The sequence below is a fragment of the Gallus gallus genome, chromosome 1 (assembly GCF_016699485.2).
Source record: "Gallus gallus isolate bGalGal1 chromosome 1, bGalGal1.mat.broiler.GRCg7b, whole genome shotgun sequence".
Classification (NCBI taxonomy): Eukaryota; Metazoa; Chordata; class Aves; order Galliformes; family Phasianidae; genus Gallus; species Gallus gallus.
In genome coordinates this window covers 58,293,011-58,313,424 of record NC_052532.1, presented here as the reverse complement: position 1 = coordinate 58,313,424, position 20,414 = coordinate 58,293,011, and the positions used below count along the sequence as shown (strand labels likewise).

The 20,414-nt window shown below is 38.9% G+C and overlaps 1 long non-coding RNA gene across 1 annotated transcript; it reads left to right on the top strand.

Moving 5' to 3' along the window:
• The first annotated feature begins 344 nt into the window (after positions 1-344).
• Positions 345-18,630, top strand: LOC121106700. Its single transcript, XR_005839505.1, has 3 exons — positions 345-1,578; positions 2,760-2,813; positions 18,202-18,630. It is a non-coding gene; the product is annotated as an uncharacterized LOC121106700 (long non-coding RNA).
• Positions 18,631-20,414: the final 1,784 nt, after the last annotated feature.

The following is a 20,414-nucleotide window of genomic DNA, read 5'->3' as shown; positions in this document are numbered from 1 at the left end:
AGCACTTGTGTGAGGTAACCAAAGGTGAGATGGTGACAGATTTCAGCTGATAGCTTGACTGGAGATGGAGAGTGCAAAATGTACCCTGAAAACAGCAGAGCAAAGCCAGGCTGTGAGGTATGCACATGCATGAGGCCTGCGTGGGTGCTGGGCTGACGTTCCCTGCGGCTTTGTGGCTCTGTGTGCCTGCACTGCCACATTTCTGTCCTCTGCTCATTCCCAAAAAAGCAAAAGGTGCTATGCATGAAAGAAATGCTTATCCCTGGGGAACATAATCCAATGAAGGGCAGGCCTGAAAAAAAACAAAAAGAGAGGCAGGATGAAAGAGAGAAGGAAATCAGAAGGGGATAAAATAAAATAAAAGGAAATATAACATAAAATAATAAAATTAAATAAAAATAAAATTAAAAAAACCTTTATATACTTCGGAATCTAATGTATCTGTTCATCCAGAAACAAATTATGTGTTGTTGTTTGTCCTGTAGCCCTCCCTGGGATGTACAATGCTATGGCTGGGTATGCCCAAACAACACTGCAAAGCAGAGCAGGGCAGAAAGCCAGAGTGAGCTGGGTGCTGGGATGGTCCTTGAGAACCCAAAACATGTTCCAGGCTCTTCTGCTGGGTCCCAGCTCTGTCCTTGGGAGATCCCTTTCTTTTTCTGTGGCTCAGTCTGCTGTCTGGAGGTGGTCACCAGCACATTTCTTTCTTCAAGTGATTTGATCTGTCCAGTCAGGCTGTGAATGTCTATAAACAGGATCGTCCATGCTCTCATTCTGCACATGAATCATGCCTAGCAACAGCTGAGGGCCCCCCATTTCTGCTCTAAGTGCACGTTTACTTGAGCATTCTGGTTCACTTCAGTAGCAGCAGAGGGAAACCCAGCAGCTGCAGCTCTGAAATGTTGCTGAGGCTGTGGTTCCTCTGGAGCTGTTTGTTAGTACTGAAGGAGAGGAAAATATAGTTGGGGATAAACGGGCTTTTATCTTCACAAGAATATAGAAGTGAAGGAAGGAAGAGGAATGAATAAGCAGATCAACAGTATCTGAGGTGGATGTGATGCTGAGAGCACCCGAGGACCTGCAGTAATGCTCCCAGAACAGACCTCTGACCCAGGTGCTCAGATTTCTTCATAGCACCTCAATAGATGACTGTAATTCTTTTATTTATGGTACTATGGAGCGGAGATTATTAATATTATTCACAGTTTACAGACGAGGAATCTGAGGCACAAGGAGGAGAGATGTCTGGGCCAAAACTGTGAGGGTATTACTTTCAGTAGTAGGAATATGGGCACCCAGATTTCCAGCCTGACTCACTCATCTGGTCTAAACTTTATGCGCTGACTGTGCTCTACTGAAATTTGTATTCGGTTTTGATTGAGCACTATGGAACTGAGAGAACATGAGGAAGATGCAGCCCCATCCAGCTGCAGGAGTGCCCACGCTGCATCTGCTCTGTCACACAAAGGAAAGGCTCCTGCTGCTCAGGGTTGGGCACAAACAACCCAAACTCCCTCTAACTGACTCATCAGCAAGAAAAACCTCAATGTCATCAGTACTGCTAATCTTCCTGGAGAGGTAAGGTTTGAAGAGATAGGTAATATTCTTTATACAATGAATTGAATGCACTGAAAAAGGAGAATGGGTAAAATCTGGGACATAGAACAAGAGGAAATGGTTTCAAAGTAAAAGACGGGAGATTTAGATTGGGGAAAGAATAAAAAAGCTTTTCACCGTAAAACTCACCACCGTTAAGGGTGGTGAAGACCAGAATACGTTGCTGAGACAGGTGGTAGATGCCTCATCCCTGGAGACGATCAAGGTCAGGCTGGAGGGGCTCTGAGCACCCTGATCTACCTGTGGGTGTCCCTGTTCACTGCAGGGGAGTTGGATGAGATGACCTTTAAAGGTCACTTCCAACTCAGATGATTCTACGATAGAAGTTTTTGACCAGGTCAGAAGCAGACAGGGTCACTGCTTTTATATCAGCTGCGAAGGGACAGAGCACAGTCCTGCTAAGAGCTATGAATTCAATCTGCAGCAGCATTATAAAAGTAGGATTTTCCAGGCTTGCTGTGATCTCCCGGCAGAGTCACAATGGGGAGGATGAAGGTGGGGGCACTTCATGAATATTTCTGTCACCAGACTCTTGTTGCTGTTTATTCCTATTGTACTGATTGTTTGGTTTCACCTGCTTCTTATCTGTCATCTGTTCTGGCAGTAGATATTGGTGTATAAACAAGATCAGAGCTTTCAAAAAGTGTTCTCAATTTTATTTATTTTTATTATTTTTCTGATACGCGAGCTGAAAAATACAGATACATTTCTGACTTCTAGAGCAAGTCAGCTGTCCCAGAACCAGAATCAGGTTTTAATTTAACCTTCATAAGCACCATTAGATCAATGTCCTATCATTTCCCAGAATGAAATGTAGTTTTGAAGTTACGTATATGTATTACATACATATACATATATGTATTTTTGAATTATTATTTTTATTTCTCTGCACCCATGGTATGTCAGGAAAAGGATGCAAAATGAATGGAGAATGCCACTGCCAGGACCCCAGTGCTTAAAGCCAAGATGCAAGAGGGATGTCAGTTCTTAGGCAATGCCAATGGTGCAAGTTAAAGTATCCCTTATATGAAAGGACTTTGGGTAGCAGAAAGGGTGTGTTGGGTACCAAAGAGGAAATTAAATTGCTTGCCTCTTCCAAAACCTCTCGACTTAAATCACAATTGTTTTTCTGTCTGTAACAGATTCTGCAGACATGACAGGAATGAACAACCTGCTCCCTGTTCACTTCCCTGAAGGTATTCGTGCAAACAACTCATTTTAATGTTGTTTTGTTATCAGCATGTAACCTTGGACTGGGGTGTTACATACGGAGATCTCTCCCAAGGAGTGATGCTGCAATACTGATGTGTTAATGATGGTGCCCTGCCAGGGAGGTGTCAAACACATTTCTTCAGGAAAACAAAGGAATAGGTAATTGCACAACACACAAAGGTTATTGTAATTTTCTTTAATGGCTGAATATTCCCCAAGGTTTTATTTACACAGAAAGGCAATGGGCAAAGCCATTTGAAATGCATAGAGGTATCGGTTCAGAATGGAAAATGAACTAACAATAGCTATAGGACAGTGAAGGTTGCAATAGGAAAACAAAGAAGAAAACCCCAAATCCAGATAATTATCATTTTGTTCCTAATTAACCCTTGTGTTCAGTTTCTGCTCAGTTTTCCAGCCCCAAGGCAGAATGTGCTTGCAAGACGGATGCCAGTTAATCCAGTTTGAAGAACCCTGTTATATCTGAAGCACAAAGTATTGCCTGAACTTGAAAATAAGTTGAAAACTACAGCAAAATCTGTTGTTAGACTTCTTATTTTTAGATCAAAGGAACAAGATATGTGACCGCAAAGGAAACTCCACCTGCACGCTTCACTTCTGAGGCTGAGGACACTATTTTTCTCATAAAAGTCACCACTCCCCTATGTAAGATAATTTAGACAAGGCTTTCAGAAAGTCAAGCTGACCTTTGCAAGCCTGTGCAAACTCTCTACTCAGTAATACTGAAACTTTAGAAGTTTAGAAGCTAGCTTTTGCTGGTCTCTGTAATAGGCAACTGGTAGAACTATGCTTTTCTGTGCTTTTTAACAGACATTAACAGACTTTACTTCAAATGGTACTAACTAACTTGCCAAATCTCTGAGTTGTTTACTTGCATAGAAGACCTACCAGAAAAAAACAAAAACCAAACCAAACCAAACCAAACCAAACAAATAATAATAAAAAACACCACCAAAGCTCTCTCCAGAAAGAGTAACAGGAAAATGTGACTCATAATTTACTCAATCTGCATGTTAGGGAGGAACCAACTACAGCAGGAAAAGGGGAGAAAAAAGAGTTTACTATATTTCACCCAGCCCCTGACTTCATAACATGGAAATAAATCTTACATGCCACCAGCCATCAGAGAGAACAGCTTAAGCAGGACAGGAAGCAATTAATGCTATGAGTTCACTATAGCTGTCCACTTATCCATTATTCCTTCCCAGAAAAATATAATAGCAATAAAAAAAAATCCTTTGCCAGAGCTCAGAAATATATTCTATAGAACAGAAGGAATGAAAGGAAAATTAAGTCCACACATTGGACTAAAGCATTTCCCTGCTTGAAATTGCGTTAAATCCACATCAGGAGAGCAAGCAATTGATCACGTGTCACAAGACAGGATGGGGCTGCTGCATTAGCACTGAGTTAGGTTGCTCCCTCTCCTGCAAGGAAGCAAAGCTGCATTTCAAACAAGTGATTTCTAATAAGAGACAAAATCTGTATTCATCTATAGGATCAGGTCTTCAATGTGATTCACTTTCCTGGTCTATAAGTCACAACTGATGTGACTGGTGCTCTTCAGCAGTTGTGCATTAGTCCCCAGCCTTGGTCCTTCCAAACATCAGATGAAGAGTGCACAGCAAAGCTCCATCTTCCTCATCTTCATCATCACTAGGGAGAAGGCCAATGTCAGTGAGCCACAGAACCATGAGAAAAGCACAAAAGCTGTGACCAGAGAGGGCTACTGAAGAGCTGGGATGCTCCTTTTCAAGAGGAATGTGCTTCCTTTGCCTGAAATATTTATCAAGAAATGAAAGGAGTCCAAGGGAAAGCCTTTCCCAACACTAAGGCCTTTGTAAACAAGTGCTTAATGTAAAATCAAATAAAGTAAATTAAAAAAATAGTTTAAAAAACCACACAAACAAAATCATAAAATGAAACAAAAAAATCCTCTAAACTAGATGATCTGGCTGTGGTTCCCTGATATACTACAGGACTTTCTGTTAGAAAACTGCTTGTTCCTTCTAGTGCTCCAGATCTCTAGTGCTCTAGTGCTTCATTTGAGACAAAACTACAAAATAACTCAATAGGAAACTGAATTCAAGTTGCATATAAATCCTTATTTTCCCCAACTTTGAGTGCTGTAACAATGTTCTTTAACACTAAGAATGGGCAGTTTGATTCGGAATCTCAGTGTTATGCCTTTTTGCTGAATCCAAGTGTTGTCTCCTGCCCACACTCAGTCTGCAGCCACTTTGATGTTAACACTTAAATAATTCATTGTGCAGCTGCTTGGAGGTTTCACATGAATCATTTTGGAGGTGCCACCTGGAAACACACATTCCAAGCCACTCCTTTGCCACAGCCCTTGCGTCCAGGACATCCCGAGCCAGCAGAGCTCCTCCCCCAAAAATCAGGAGTTCTCATGGGCTCAGCTTCCTTCTTGTCCCTCTGCATACAGTCACACAAGCACCAGTGTCTGGCCAGGAAGAGAAGCAGGACTTGAAAGCTCAAGGCAGGAAAAAGAGAAGAGTTACTGGAACCCTACTTTAAGGTTTTGGCTTAGAAAGTTCTTTCTTCCATTTTAGTCTCGTGATGTATCCTGAGGCTCATAGACATGACTAACCTGTGGAATTGGAGGTAGTCAGGCTACAAGTCATTCACATGTTTAATATTCTAACTAATGACAACAGCTGCGCTCAGAGAGAGCTTTCTCCATCTCTTCAAAAAGCAAAGCAAAATAAAGCTGATTTTCTTTAAAATAGTTTTGTGGCCACAGTTGTCTGATCCTGTTCCACTTATTTCCAACAGCAACTGAATTCAGAAATGATAAAATATGTACAAAATGAGCTACACTTATTTCTAGCCAAGCAGAAATACCTGTAAATCAAAGTTAACTAAGCATCAGTACTTTCAGATAAAGATTAAAATCAAATTCTGCTTTTGGGAACTTTATTCAAGTGAAATCTCAAAAGCTAACTTTTTTTTTTCTCACTGTCAGATATTTGACTAGAAACCTTATCTGTAGTAAAACTTTGTGAAATGATAACCTGAGGTCCCCTTCCCTTCCCTTCCCTTCCCTTCCCTTCCCTTCCCTTCCCTTCCCTTCCCTTCCCTTCCCTTCCCTTCCCTTCCCTTCCCTTCCCTTCCCTTCCCTTCCCTTCCCTTCCCTTCCCTTCCCTTCCCTTCCCTTCCCTTCCCTTCCCTTCCCTTCCCTTCCCTTCCCTTCCCTTCCCTTCCCTTCCCTTTCTCATCTTTCATTTTTGTTAGCTATATAAAATGTCCATTTCAGCAGGTTGAGCATTTTATTCTCCTGTTATGTTTCTTCCCAAAGACTGTTAACTAATTGAGGTTTTTTTTGCTTCGTTTTGTTTTTTTGTCCTTAAGGTATAGGCACTTATTCCTTCAGTTTCAGTCTTACGTGATGTATTTTAGTGCCCCCACAACTCAGAGTCTGACTGAAAACAAAGTAAATATGTCCAAAATAGGAAGGAAAACAAAAAGAGAGAACTAGCCTAGGATAAAAAGACACTGGTAGTACTTTTGAGAATTTCTATATGCATCTTTAAGAGGACTCTCTGAAAATGAAAAGTGAAGTGTACATCTCATAAGAACTGCAACTTAGACTTTTCGCATCAGAGACATCAGACAATATCACAGCATTAACTATTCATGATGAGGATATATGGAACAGTTCAATAAATTATGACATAAATTCTTAAGATACTCATGCAAGAATACTAAGGGGAGAATAGAGAGGAGAAACAAGAAACAAACATACAAAACTAAATGCCCTTTCTCTTACACAGATCAACCATTGGCTTTGAGTTTTCTGTTAAAGACCAAAATGCTCTCATAGCATTGAAGATTACGTGTACACCCAGGGTCTCAAAACCATACTTTCCTAATTCTCTTTTCCTATTCATTTCCTATTCGTTTCCTATTCATTTCCTATTCATATCTACATTGATCTCTCATCTCCTTTGTCAGCCTCAGAAGAAGGTGAAATCTGTAATAAAAATGGCACTGAGAGCTGGCATTGAGATGATTCAGATCATTCACTTGTAATTATGCATGGCATAGTACATGCATATTGAGAAGCTGCATTGTATCACATGGGGAGACTGCAGTTGTCACAGGAATGTGCAGCACAGAAGATCACTATTCTAGGAAGAAATATTTATGGTGATGGTGCTGTTAGATGTTTAAATAGCTATTTTACTTGTCTGGAAATCTGTTACTGTGTCTGTTATATTTTTTTGACCTCTGTTCATTCCCACTGCTCTCTTTTTGCACGTATCAAGGCACATTCAGAGTTCTTACTGAAATTTAGGATTTTTTCATCTGTCAGAGTTACCTGAAATAGCAATAGGTGTAAGACTTGAGCTTGTTATAATTTATTATTATTATTATTTTAATCTGTTCTCACTATATCAAAGAAGAAAGGATCTCACTATATCAAAGAAGAAAAGAGATGCCAGTCTTTGGATGGGGCATCTGGACTTGACCATAAAGCATTGGCTGGATTTAATAGCACCAAGTTTGTGAATGTGAACTCTTCTATTTCTGTCTTTGATCAGGAGGGTGCCTACACCATCTGTAAAGCTTCCCACATGCAGAACGATGCACAAGAACCTTGCATTACCAGTTACAGTTTTCAGCTCTTTGACCATGATGTAGTGGTGAACAGATTACACACCATTCAAAGGGCATGCTTAACTTCTAAATGGCGGTTGAGAATATCCACATCAGAACGACAAATAATGGCTATCTAGGACAGTCCAGTGGCGCATCCCATGCTGTTTGAACTGTCAGGCTGCTGATAAACTCAGGATTTTCCACTGCAATGGACTTCAAAACATTGCAGAGATGCAAGTTCACTCCTTTCCCAGATCTGCATTATCAGTGATCTGTCCAAATCTAGTTTAGGTGGAGATGAAGCTGTGTTGAAGCTGCCTTAACAGTAGGTGGTAATTTGTTTTGTGTTAAAACAGGTGAGGGGCAGGGAGTTAATTTATTCATTTAGAAAAAGAACTGATTAATGCCTGAAGCATATGTTTACCCTTGTAGGGAGCAGCTTAAAAAGTAAGATCCTTACTTTAGATTAAAATAGGACTTTGAGGAAAAATAGAACTTCTTGCTGGATTTTATTTGATTCTCTATTTGCATGTTAGGGATACCTGCATACCTATTTCCTTTGAAGTTATTGTTGAGGGACCTAAAGGGCTAAAGCTGCAAGGTAATTATTGATTGCTACGGAACCATATTAAATAAAATCCTCCTGTTATTTCTTCTTTATTGACCCTCCCCACACAACGCCCAATTGATTTTAAATAGAGCAACCTACAAATAGAAAATGTTTAAACTTTTCAAAGACTTTTTAAAACCTCCTTCACAAGAAGTTATTGAAGAATCTTGTCAACCATCACAAGGCAAAGTAATGATGTGCTATAAAGCCTGTGTGGCAGAAAAATAGACATAAGTAGCTATTTCTCACTGTTGACAGAGGTTAATACTGGAGTGACCTAGGCACAAGTGTTAGGTCTGGACTGAGGATATTCCATCTACACATTAAATAACTGGAAGAGGTAAAGAGCAAGGTGGCTATTTCTCCTTATTATTATAGTTTATTGAGGCCAGTAATTTGGAAAGACCTAGCAAGCCTGGGGAAATTGCCAGATGCAATGAATCTGCAGATAGATATCATTTTTGTCATTGCTAAAAATTAAGGAATTTGCTTCTGCTCCCTAACAAGAGCTGAAATATTGTTTTAGGATTATTATATTTATATTACTGCTATTAGACAATATTTTCTGCTGCTTCAGCTCTCTTCAGGACAAGGTGAGCATTAGTACTAATGCAAGAAAAGAGACTGGGGTTTGGCCTGGAGCAGGGGGAGGAACCTGCTTGTTCAGCAGCATTCGCTACTTCAACACTTCCATCCAGTTGCACTGTAAATGATTTGTCTGAAGATAAAACAAAATCTGTCATTCAAGGAAATCAGCTCTTGTGAAGCTGGGGACAGCTACTAGGCCATGTAGAACATTGCTTCTTCTCGGTGGAGGTAGTAGCATCCATGGGCTACCCCCCTTGTCTTTCTGTACTCTGGGTATCTGTAGTTCTTCCACCACAGCTGCAATGATAGCAACACACCTGTAAAAGCTTTGACAGCTCATACCACTCTATCTCTTATCCACTGTATAAGGATCCCTTATGGCAGTCCCCAGTACATTAGCCTTTGAATACCAATTTTCTTCCTCCTCTGCAGTGGTTCACAAAAACCCACCATCCAAGGCCTGCAAGATTATATACTAACAAGGTATTTAACACCACTTACAGAAAACCTGGAGGTGATGGCTGTGAAAAATGAAGTCATTTGCAGCCAGCCTACACAGGCACTGCTGCCACTGCTAGCTGAGAGAGGGAGCTGCAGCAAGGACAAGACACTAGCAGGAGAGCAAAAGCTCTGTCACTCCACACTGGCTAACCTTCAGCCAAGTAGATTCAAACTTCCCAGCCTCCACTGGGACAGACTGTTACAAAAGGAAAGAGTTTAGTGAAGGGTTATTCTGTTGAAATATACATCTGTCTTCATAAATTCTCTATTAAGCACCATTAGACTTGGTGACTGGTTCTTAAACTTCTCTATATAAAGAGACTGTGTCAAAACAGAAGTTTCTCGACTTCTGAACAGCTACAAGTAAGTAACTGGAGGTTGGTCATTCCCATTGAGAAGGGAGACTGCAAGTGTAGAAAGTCTATGGGAAGCATAGCTAGAAAAGGGTTATTTGCTTACTTACTGCAAATTTTAAACATACTTTTGTGTTTTAAAGAGTTTGCTGGTTTTGCCTGTTTCAGCAATAAGCATTACAAATGCTTTCCTGTGCTTCTTGCAACAGTGTGTTTCACAACTTCAGCCCTGCAGAATACAGTGGTTTTACAGTTCAAGATTAAATAATAACACCATTTAGAAAGTAAACACTGAGCCAAAGGACTTCAAAGCTGCAACTTTCATGCACTCAGCTTTCATGTGTTTAAAATCACAACTAAGAGGAAAAAAAAGAAAATGAAATGGCATAATTCATCCATTTGAAAATAAGATTCTAATTGCTCTCCTCAACCTTAGACCCTTTCTTTCTCTTTTCCCAAAATTATAGCATTAAAAATGTTTTTAGCACTTTTTACCCTGTACCAAGCTAACGTCCTCTGGAGGAGAATCCATTGGACTGCGTAAACCTGAAGTTTATTAGTGAGTGCATTCTAATAGACAGGATTGTTATTCATTGCTTTCCTCTCCTATGGAGTAAAAACTCTTTCCACTGCCCTGGTCATAAAGACAGCTTTCCTATTAGAACCTAAGTATGTAATCACAGGCAGAAATGCTGGCTATATTTTGCCATTCTTTATTTTTTTTTTCCAACTGCTCTTGTGATACATAACTTTGCATTCTTTTTGTTCTTTTTTATGTTATTTGATAATTGTCTATTTTCACTAAAAACACTAAAAAATTGTGCTTTGCTCTGCTCACATATTACCACTGGAGATCTGTCATTTTCCAATGTAATCTTCTCAAAAAAAAAAAAAAAAAAATCATCAATTCAAAGTCAAGAATTGAAATTTGTCATTTCAAAATCTCCACACCATTAGCTCCACTGTTCAGCCACACTTTTTTCTTTCCCCCAACCTAATACCTTTTCTTGGCATGTAAGCAGGATAAATTCAGACTTCATCACATTGGTGGAGGTAACCTGTTCAGCTATACTACTGTGCTTTAACTACTTTCAGTCATCTCTTTCCAGAGGTTGGCAAGATCAAAACAATGTTCTAAAGGAGTGTCTAGCTAAATAACTATGATCCAGAAGATTTTCTAGGGTTTACGATTATTTATATGTTGGAAAACAAAAAACAACAAACAAAGAAAAAAAGAACAAAAATCAACATTTCTGCTTTGCTCTTCTTTGCTATTTTACATAGAATGCCTGAAAGAATGCTTCTATGTCCATGGAAACTACAACAAAGAGCACAATAACACTGATTGGTAGAGAAAATTCTCAACTATAAAACACTGTTTTTCAACATGGTCACCACCATTAGCCATGCACTGTTGTGCTCATAAAACTCTGCACCAGTGGAGGTGACAAACTATTGATGTCGCCACTGTTGAAACTCACCACCCACCATCTCGCTGTGCTCACATACACTGCTGGGGCTCCGCAAGCATTCAGCAAGTGTTGTTGAGTGTCACTGGGTGTCATTTTTTCTGTATGGAGGAATTCAACGACACACCTTCTCTTCATACACACTTCCATGTCAGACACCATTCCATCAGACTACCCCCCTGCTGCCATCTGTTACATGGTAAGAGGACATCAAGAAATACTGGTGGAATGTTCAACCTCTACTGCCATACCACCAACATTCACCTCTGATGTTGTGGGCCAACATAAGGTAGGAGGCATTACTTTCGGAACAGCCTTTTTATATCAGTCTATGTTCCTTTATTGAAAAAAATCACATACTATAGGAACAGCATTCGAAGCTCAACTTCAGCTTTGCCAAAGCTAAACACCTCAGATGAAAATAGATAAACTAATCAGCCAAATCTGTAGTATTTTTTTCCCTAATATTTCTGAAGAAGGAGAAGCTCCACATCTCATAGAGACAGATTAGGAGACCTGGCTTCCCTGTAGACACTTGGCCTGCCTAACAACTGAAACAATGCCATGTGAAAATGTTTATCTGAAGACACTGTAGAAAGGAAGAGCAGTTTGCCAAAACACAAACACTAAGGTCTGATATCTCATGTACCTCTTTTCAAATCACATAACATTGGGGAAACCTATTTTAAGATGCTGCCACTATTGACATTGGTATGATGACAAAACCTATAATGTCGGTACACAGAATATTAATCTCCCAGCTCTCTCAGGCAGGAACACAGAGCTATGTATTCTTTTTTGTTCATTTATTCTGCTTTTTAAGTTTTCCAGCAGTACATCTAGTCAGATATTTGCAAAGGAAGTTGAAGATTCCCATGGGTATTTCCATGCCTGCTTATTAGCTGCCATTCAAAACCAAGTGCATTAATTTATTTCCTCATTATAGAGAAAGCATTTGGAACAAATTGCCCTGAATTCCTCAACTCTCAAGAAGAAATTCTTATATATTAGGTGCCAGCTGTGACAAGAAACTGATCCATGACACGATCCATTTATATAGAACTCAACTAAAAAAAATTCATCATGTCTTGTTGTTACACTAACTTTGCCAAAGATATCCTGATGAAGAAGGTATCAGTTTTTGATGAGAGAAGTATACCAAAGCCCAGAAATCAGGGAAATTCCTACTCCTTATTACCTTGTGATCGATGGTCCATGAGTAAGATAAATTACCCTGTCTCTCTTTCCCTTTCTGAAACAAAAGCAAAGTAACTTAAATAAATCAACTATACTGGTTATCACTCTGCCTATTTACATATTTAAAAGTTTTGCCTGGGTATAAAGTTGTTTCTTTTTTGTTTTGCGTTGGTTTTTGAGTCCCAATAGTATACAAAGTACACATCCCAGTTTAAAAACAGAGAACTGAATGACAGAATAACCAATAATCTACCGTTGCACACAGGTGAAATGTGAACATAAGGAGAAGGTTGACTTCATATTATGATAAATGAGAGTCTAGAAAAAAGCAAGTTCTGATATCGCATTAAAAAGGGACACCAATACTCCCTACCATTAACTTGTTCTGAAAATAAGTTTAGTGAAATTTCACATCTTCTGTGAGAAAAGTTTTATATTTTTATTTTATTAAATACCTTAATAGGTCAACTCCTATACTAGCTGTTAGCCTTTATCACTGTTGCTCTAGCTTCTGAACAAACCTGCTACCCCAGCATCCTCATACACACCCAGCGAGTACTCTCCTCTCCTCTCCTCTCCTCTCCTCTCCTCTCCTCTCCTCTCCTCTCCTCTCCTCTCCTCTCCTCTCCTCTCCTCTCCTCTCCTCTCCTCTCCTCTCCTCTCCTCTCCTCTCCTCTCCTCTCCTCTCCTCTCCTCTCCTCTCCTCTCCTCTCCTCTCCTCTCCTCTCCTCTCCTCTCCTCTCCTCTCCTCTCCTCTCCCAACACAACTATTGATTGATTTTTACAGCCACCAGTGGGGAAAAATGGGCTTCGAATTCCACAGTCCATCACATCTGCTCTCTGCAGCAAAAATGCTTATATATGCAGCAGACAGCTCTGCATTGACATGGGCCTCTGCCTTGCAGCAAAACTGCAGCTCAACAGAGCAGCATTTCTCAGTACAAATGGTTGAGGAACAAAGGAGACCTAAGCTTTTCTGAATGAATAAATTCATAGCACATCTTTCATCTATCATCTCAGAGCAGGAAAACAACAAACAACGCCTTCAGCATGAGCACACATAAGTGCTATAGAACACTGGAACACTGGAAGTCAAAATAGTAATGATAAGAAAAACCAAGATGTTTCAGCCATTGGGATTATGGACTATGTCTCACAAATGCACACACAAATCTTGCTCATTAAAATACCAGATGTTCTGGAAAATAAGATGTCTTGTTAAGCACAAAAACTGCATGTAATTCTTAACTTTGCCTTATCTCTTTAACACCTAGTTTTTTTCCCCCATACAGTCTGAAGCTCAGATGTCTATGAACATGGCTTCCAATTGTTATCGAAAAGTGCTTTTTTTTTTCTAATGCTAATAGTGAAGAATTGAACTCTAAATAGAAAATGGTCCGTGAAATACTACTCAATCTTTGTTTCATTTTTATATCCTTCATTTGCATGTCTAGTCTCCTGGTTCAAAGTGCTAAAATATGGCAAAGCCTGCTCCAGCTTTGATCTGGCTTCTAGGTATATCATTTTAACCTTCTGCTTCATGGATGCTCTTCTAAATACTTTTTCCTACTCTTCTTTACAGTGCTGTTATGCCCAGTTAATTAAAAATGCCTGTTGCTGAGTCGTCTTGCTCATTAAAATGCCTGGTCTTCGAGGGGTGCATCTGCCCAGGTATATTTTCAGTTATGCTGTATTAAAACTAACAAAATAGGAATTGCAAAGACAAACATACTGTAAAAAGCAACAGCATTCAAGAAGACTTCTATTTCTTCTATTCCTACGATAAATTAACTGCCAACAGTTTAAAATGTAAATTAAGGACTCTGCTGATTTAAGGAAATTAATCTGCTACAAAGGTTAAAAAAATAATAATTACAGTCTTCATTCAATGTCAAAACTTCTGAGAACTGTGATTCACAGTCATGGATAATTTGCACTGGGAAGGTTAGGATAGATGCTAAGAAGATTGCTGCCCACAGCTCTCAATTCAGCCCTCGCCCTACGAGTAGCTATGTTCCTAGGAAAGCAGTTTCTGTATAAGCATGAGGTAAATTCCAGAATTTTAAAGGTAGGATGAGTTTTCTTGGAGAACCACAAGACTGAACACTGGTGGCCAAAGAACTGCTTCAAAATCAACACAAAAAAATCAACCATTACCATGTAAAATGTAGAAAATGGGGTTTATGAATGTAATTCTTGCACTAAGGGGGACAGTAGGTAGAAAATTCCATAATGATCTCAAGTTGCACTAGGAGAGGTTTAGATTGAATATCAGGAAGAATTTCTTCACCAAGAGAGTGGTTAGGCATTGGACAGGTGGCTCATGGAAGTGGTGCAGTTCCTGTCCCTGCAGGTATTTAAGAGATGTGTGGATGTGATGCTTAGGGACATGGGACTTAATGATGAGATTTGGTAGCTCAGGTTGATGGTTGGACCTGATGATCTTGAAGGTCTTTTCCAAGGTAGATGATTCTATAAAATATATATCTGCTGTACTTGATCAACAAGTTTTACTCAAAGTTCATTGAGCTAAAATACTCAGAACAGTAATAGAATCATAGAATGCTTTGGGTTGGAATGGACCTTTCAGATCATCCAGTTCCAACCCCCCTGCTATAGGCAGGGACACTTCCCTCTAGACTGGGTTGCTCAGAGCCCCATCCAGCCTGGCCCTTAATGCTTCCAGGGAGGCAGCATTCACAACCTCGCTGGGCAACCTGTTCGAGTGTCTCATCACTCTCACAGTAAAGAACTTATTTCTAATACCTGGTCTAAGTCTACCCTCTACGCTCTTTCACACAGATGTAATGGATGAATGGGACATTGACAGAGTGTTCAAACTATAGTAAATCTCAGGATAAAAAAAACTTAGTACCATGGGAAATGTCTTATAGTTTTATTTTAAACATTAGATTTTAAACAATAATCTACAGTAGCAGGAATTATATCACTATTAACAGTGCTTATAAAACTTCAGGAGGGCAAGCTGAGAAGAAATGACTTTAATTTGCACCATGTAATGTTGAAGCCACAAAGACTTAAGGATACAAATGAAGCAAGATTGTAAAGAGGGGGCAGTATCTTTTATAAAACCAGCTGATAATATTGGAGGAGAGTCCTAGGGAATCAAGCTGGTTTGAATGTGGCATAAGCAATCATGTATGCTTTTGAAAGCTGTCCAGTAATGAAGGGCAGATAAAGTTGAGTGCATGAGAGCAAGTGTCAGCTCAGGTCAACTCTGGCATGTGGGGAATGAACACACCTGACTGAATGTGGTATTTAGAAACTACTCAGGGAGACTGACATTAATTTTCAGAATATTACACTCTCTGTAAATCTCACTTCTGACTCTAATTAATAACAAAACAAAACAAAACAAAAAACCCTAAAAAACATCCTCAAACTTAACCTCTGAGTTTTGCAAATTGGAATCAAGGGAATTGCCTGCCCCCAAAGCAACCACCTGCTAAGTAGGTGTCAATTTTATTTCATTTCAAACAGACAAGAGAGAATGGCCAATTCATAGCCAGCTGTTAATAATGAGAACACAGTCTTAGAAGCACCTCCTTATTAAGCATACAGGTTTTATAGTCTTATTGCTGTAGGGTGTTTTTTACTTCTTTTCTTTTTTTCTTTTTCCCTCAAGTTGTTTAATGTTGCTTTGTAAATATTTAATTTAAATTTATCTTCAGAAATTCCATTAATTTATAAGGTTGGGTTTTGTTCTTCCATTTTATACCTCTAACATTAGAGGTTGGTGTGCTTCCCATCTGTTTCATTTCTCTTTTTAAGCCACGCTCTTTTGTGCTGTTGAGAAGGTTACTGACACCAACTGCAAAACACACAAAAAACCTTTAAGGTGCATCAGGTTCTGCAAGATAATCCTTCAGCCAGCTTGTAGGCTAAGTGCACAAATAAAACACAAAGGAAAGAAGAAAAGAAGAGACACTCTCAAATTGAGAAGTGAAATACAGAAAGGTTTGGGCACAGTCACAAATCTGTTGTTCTTGTATTGATCCTAGTTGTAATGATATCTCACCCTGTGCCTCATACATCTCCTCATGTATTCTATTTACTCCTGCTGTTCAGAATTCATCTACATGTAGGTGTAGGAATAGCTTTTGATAATAATTTGCCAAAACTGTAGTTGAGAAGTATTCTTTGGCACATCAGTGTTCATAAGAAAACTCAAGCATATAACTATGAGACATCTTTCAAAAAGAAAAAAAAAAAAGATATATTTCTTTTGTAAAAGACAAAGTTACAACTTTGCTTTATGAAAAAGAGCAATGAAAGCTAAAAATAATTATTGTTTTAGGAATATGCAAGACAAAAAAAAAAAAAACAAGGAAATACACGAGCAACGAGAATTAACTCTGGGAAAGACTTCTATAACCTTACATTAGAAATAATTTACTTCTTCTAAAAGACAACCACATAAAGATGGTCATAGCTCTTCTGGTTAATGAGAAATTGCTGCTTAACCTTGGTAGCTTCCTGCATTCACTGCCCTGTGGAGGTGAATGTAGATGAATGTAGGTGTAGACTTGGAAGTCTTCTGCATTGCAGAAACTGAATTGGGTAATAGCAGCTTTCGGATTCTTGTCTTTTTTCCTAAATAAACTTTTGCCTTAAAATAGATTAGCACTGGTACAAACTAGAAAATGGTTTATTCTGACACAAAAGCTTTGGTGAACAAACAGAAGTTTCTTCTGAATGTACTGAGAAATTATCTTCAGTTAGAGCAAGTTTGTGAGAAGAATATATGAAGGAATCATTCAAAAATAATTATATACATACACCAATCTTGAATTTATCATAGGCCAAGAAATTATTTTGTAGACTAAGTAATGGTTCTGGATCCTTCACATTTATGTTCAGCTTGAGAAAAACAAAACGAGCTCTCTTTTAATGAATAGTAAGTTTGGTAGATGTATTGATTTATGCTAGTGATTTTGGCTGACTCCCAGGTTCATACTATCAAGAAAAACCTTGAAAAAAAAAACAAAATAACCCTCTAATACATACAATTCCCATTCTGATTGGTCCAAAGCAGACCATATTATCAATGGCACTATTTGTTACAAAGGGAATTTGAGCAATTCTAGAGAAGGCTAGAGAAGCACTGCTGTTAGACACTATGAATCACTGGAAACAATGCAATTAGTCAAAGTCTGTGCTTGGTATTAAAGAGCTGTCTCATCAATTAACCGCATGAAGTTTTTAGGCTCCTTAAATTAGGACTAGATCAGTATCACCACTCATTTCACAATCAGAGTTGCAATGACTTAATCTGTTATTGCTAAATCAAGTCAATTCACAAACTTCTTACGCTGATTCTGTATTTTGTATATTGATATGCCAAACCAACATGATACATTTCTCATTGCATGTGAAAGTTCCTTAATGGTGAGTGGATTCCACTGCTGTGGCATTCTTGACTTTTGAATTCCAATTAACCTCCTGTTTACATAATGGACTCTGATTCTCCTTTCCTTCTCCAAAATTGGCCTCCAAAATGGAAAAATGAACCTCCTTCTTGCAGAGCACCAAAAAGGCTTTGCAAACTCCTTCTTTTTGTGTGTGTATTACTTATGAACAGAAAATCAAGGTAGCAAAATGCTGATGAGTACGCCAAGGTAGAAGCAGTTTCTTCATCTTTCACTTTCATCAGAAGAACAGCTAACAAACCACAAAAAGGGAAGTGGCCTTAGTTCATTTCAAATGAACTCCTTACGTTCTCTTCTTCAGTGTTTTGGAAGAATTATGGTCATTACTGCCATTACTACTCCGTATCACTCATCAACCAAACAGCACATAATACTACAAGTCCTAAGACTGCGGTTTTTAACTTAGGCTAATATGGAGTCCTCTGCAACTTGAAATGACAGACTTATCAATTAAGAACAATCATATTCCCTAACCGAATAACTTTAATGAGATTAAACAGATTAAAAAGACAACTTAAAAAAGTGTATCTAAAAGGTTTTGTTGTTGTTGTGTCCCCCAGCCCCCTGGAATGTTTTTACTATACTGAAGGAAGACAAGACTTGCCTTGCAAGTGAATCCAAGGTGTTCCTTTATAAATTTGGGAATGTCTTGTGTGCCAGATCAAGCAGATGCAAAAAGCTGCCTTGAAAGCTGTATGAAATAATGCAAGTGCTCAGCAGCCTGGTCGACTGAGACTCTGTGGAAACGGAAGTCAGCATCCTGTCCACTGTCCAAACTGATCTGAAATGTTCCTGCAACGTTCTTTCACAAGTGTCATAGAGACTTAATAATTCCTTCTATTCTCCATGGTGCCTAAAAACATGCTATCTTTGTCTGGTGAAGACAATCCATTTACAGTGAAAATCTCAGTACATTTCTTTAATAAATGGGGATAATTATGAAGGCACATCCCACTTTTATTTCTATATTGACTACAGTTTGACCTCCACCTCTTCACACTCTTGGGAAAATGCAAACCCTTCAGTAACCATAGCCACTCCCTAGCCACTTCCTGAATTTTCACTAATGCAGTTTAAAATTAGCATTCTATTTCCATATTTTTAATTTGATTTTGCAGTGCTAGCAAAATATTAAAAGTAGCTGATGGAGCAGTTTGATTTTCTTTTTTTTTTTTTTTTTAAATGAAACTGCCTGTTGGGACAGCATTTGGCTTAACATTACTCTACAAACGATTAAAATTCATGGTACTCTTACAAATGAATTTGAGAAAGGTTCTGCAAAAGTTATTTATATCTGCATTAAAACTGTTCCTATAAACTGCTGTTAACAGAAATGAAGTAATGCATTTTCATACGATTGGATCTAGCAAAGCATCTCCTCTTACTTTGAAGATTTGACATATGTCTCTTTTTCTGTAAAGTTTTGTCATGGAGATCTATTTTGTTAAGTTAGTACAAAGAATCCATTATATACTGTACATATGTATAGCCACTAGCTTTCATTAGCCTGGCTGCACCTCTCTTAGACCTCATTTAAGGGCTGACTGCTACTGGGGAAGGATCTCTTTCTGGAGATCCCTCCTTGGTGAAGCTTTCTCCTGTGAACCTGGAATCTTCTGATACAGGTGAGCAATCTTCTTCCCTTCCTTTATAGCACCTTTCTATAGTGCTGGTCCTTCTGTCATTGCACCCCTGTTGTAACTCCTTTCCCATCATACTGATCTGTCCAATTGCTACATTTGGCGATTGAGGAAGGTACTTATTTAAATTACTTTGAAAAAATTATGTGTTGGATGGTTACAGGGACCCCAAATACACCAAAAGATGATATCCTGGGGGAAACCCTGCATCTCCTAGGTTGCCTGTGGCTAAGTGCTGCTCGGATTTTTGAAGAATGGGGACCTATAATGGACAATGTTTCCAGTATTAAATCCCCTTCAAAAATGGCTGACTTTCTGAATAAATTAGGGCAAAACTTTTTGACAACCAAGGAAAGAAGAGTAGCAGCATCTCCTGTGGCATAGCCGCTTCTTCTCACTATTAATGCACATCATTCTGCAGAAGACTTAAAAGATGAATATGAGCTTTTGGAAGCTCGTATTAGACAACTGGAAAATATAATTACATCTTTGACAGGGCAAACTACCCCATCTTTAAATGGAACTTCTCCTTTGAAATTAAGATCTGTATCATTAGAAAGGGAATAAGACTTAGATCAGCAGGATCCTTCGATCCTAGTTGAACCCAAGAAGGCTATGCAAACTAAAAACCAACTAGAGGATCTGGGAACCTCAGATCCTCTAGAAATAAGGCCAGTAATAACTCAGAAGACAGAAAATCGAAGACCAACCAGCAGGGTTGGCACCTGAGGAGTGGCCCCCTGTGCATACCACAGTACATGTAACAGTGTGCCCATAAACAGCTGCTGAGCTCATGGATCTGTTTCAACAATTTAAGCAAAGACCACAAGAGAGCATAGAAGCTTGACTATTGAGATTATGGGACATGGGGGACAAAAGCGTGGTAATTAATGGGCCTGAGATTTCTAAACTGGCATTCATTACACGCATCTGGCTCTCAGACAAACACTATATGCCACTGTGATGCATAATGGCGTATACAATCACACAGCCAAACAAAAGTGATGTTCCGATAAATACTGGTCTATGAACCTCAGTGGAGGAACTTATATTAGAGGAAATTATACTAGAGAATTAGGAATGAAAGAGGCGATATATGACTATACATTTGAGAGTCCAGACTTGGTTAAGTT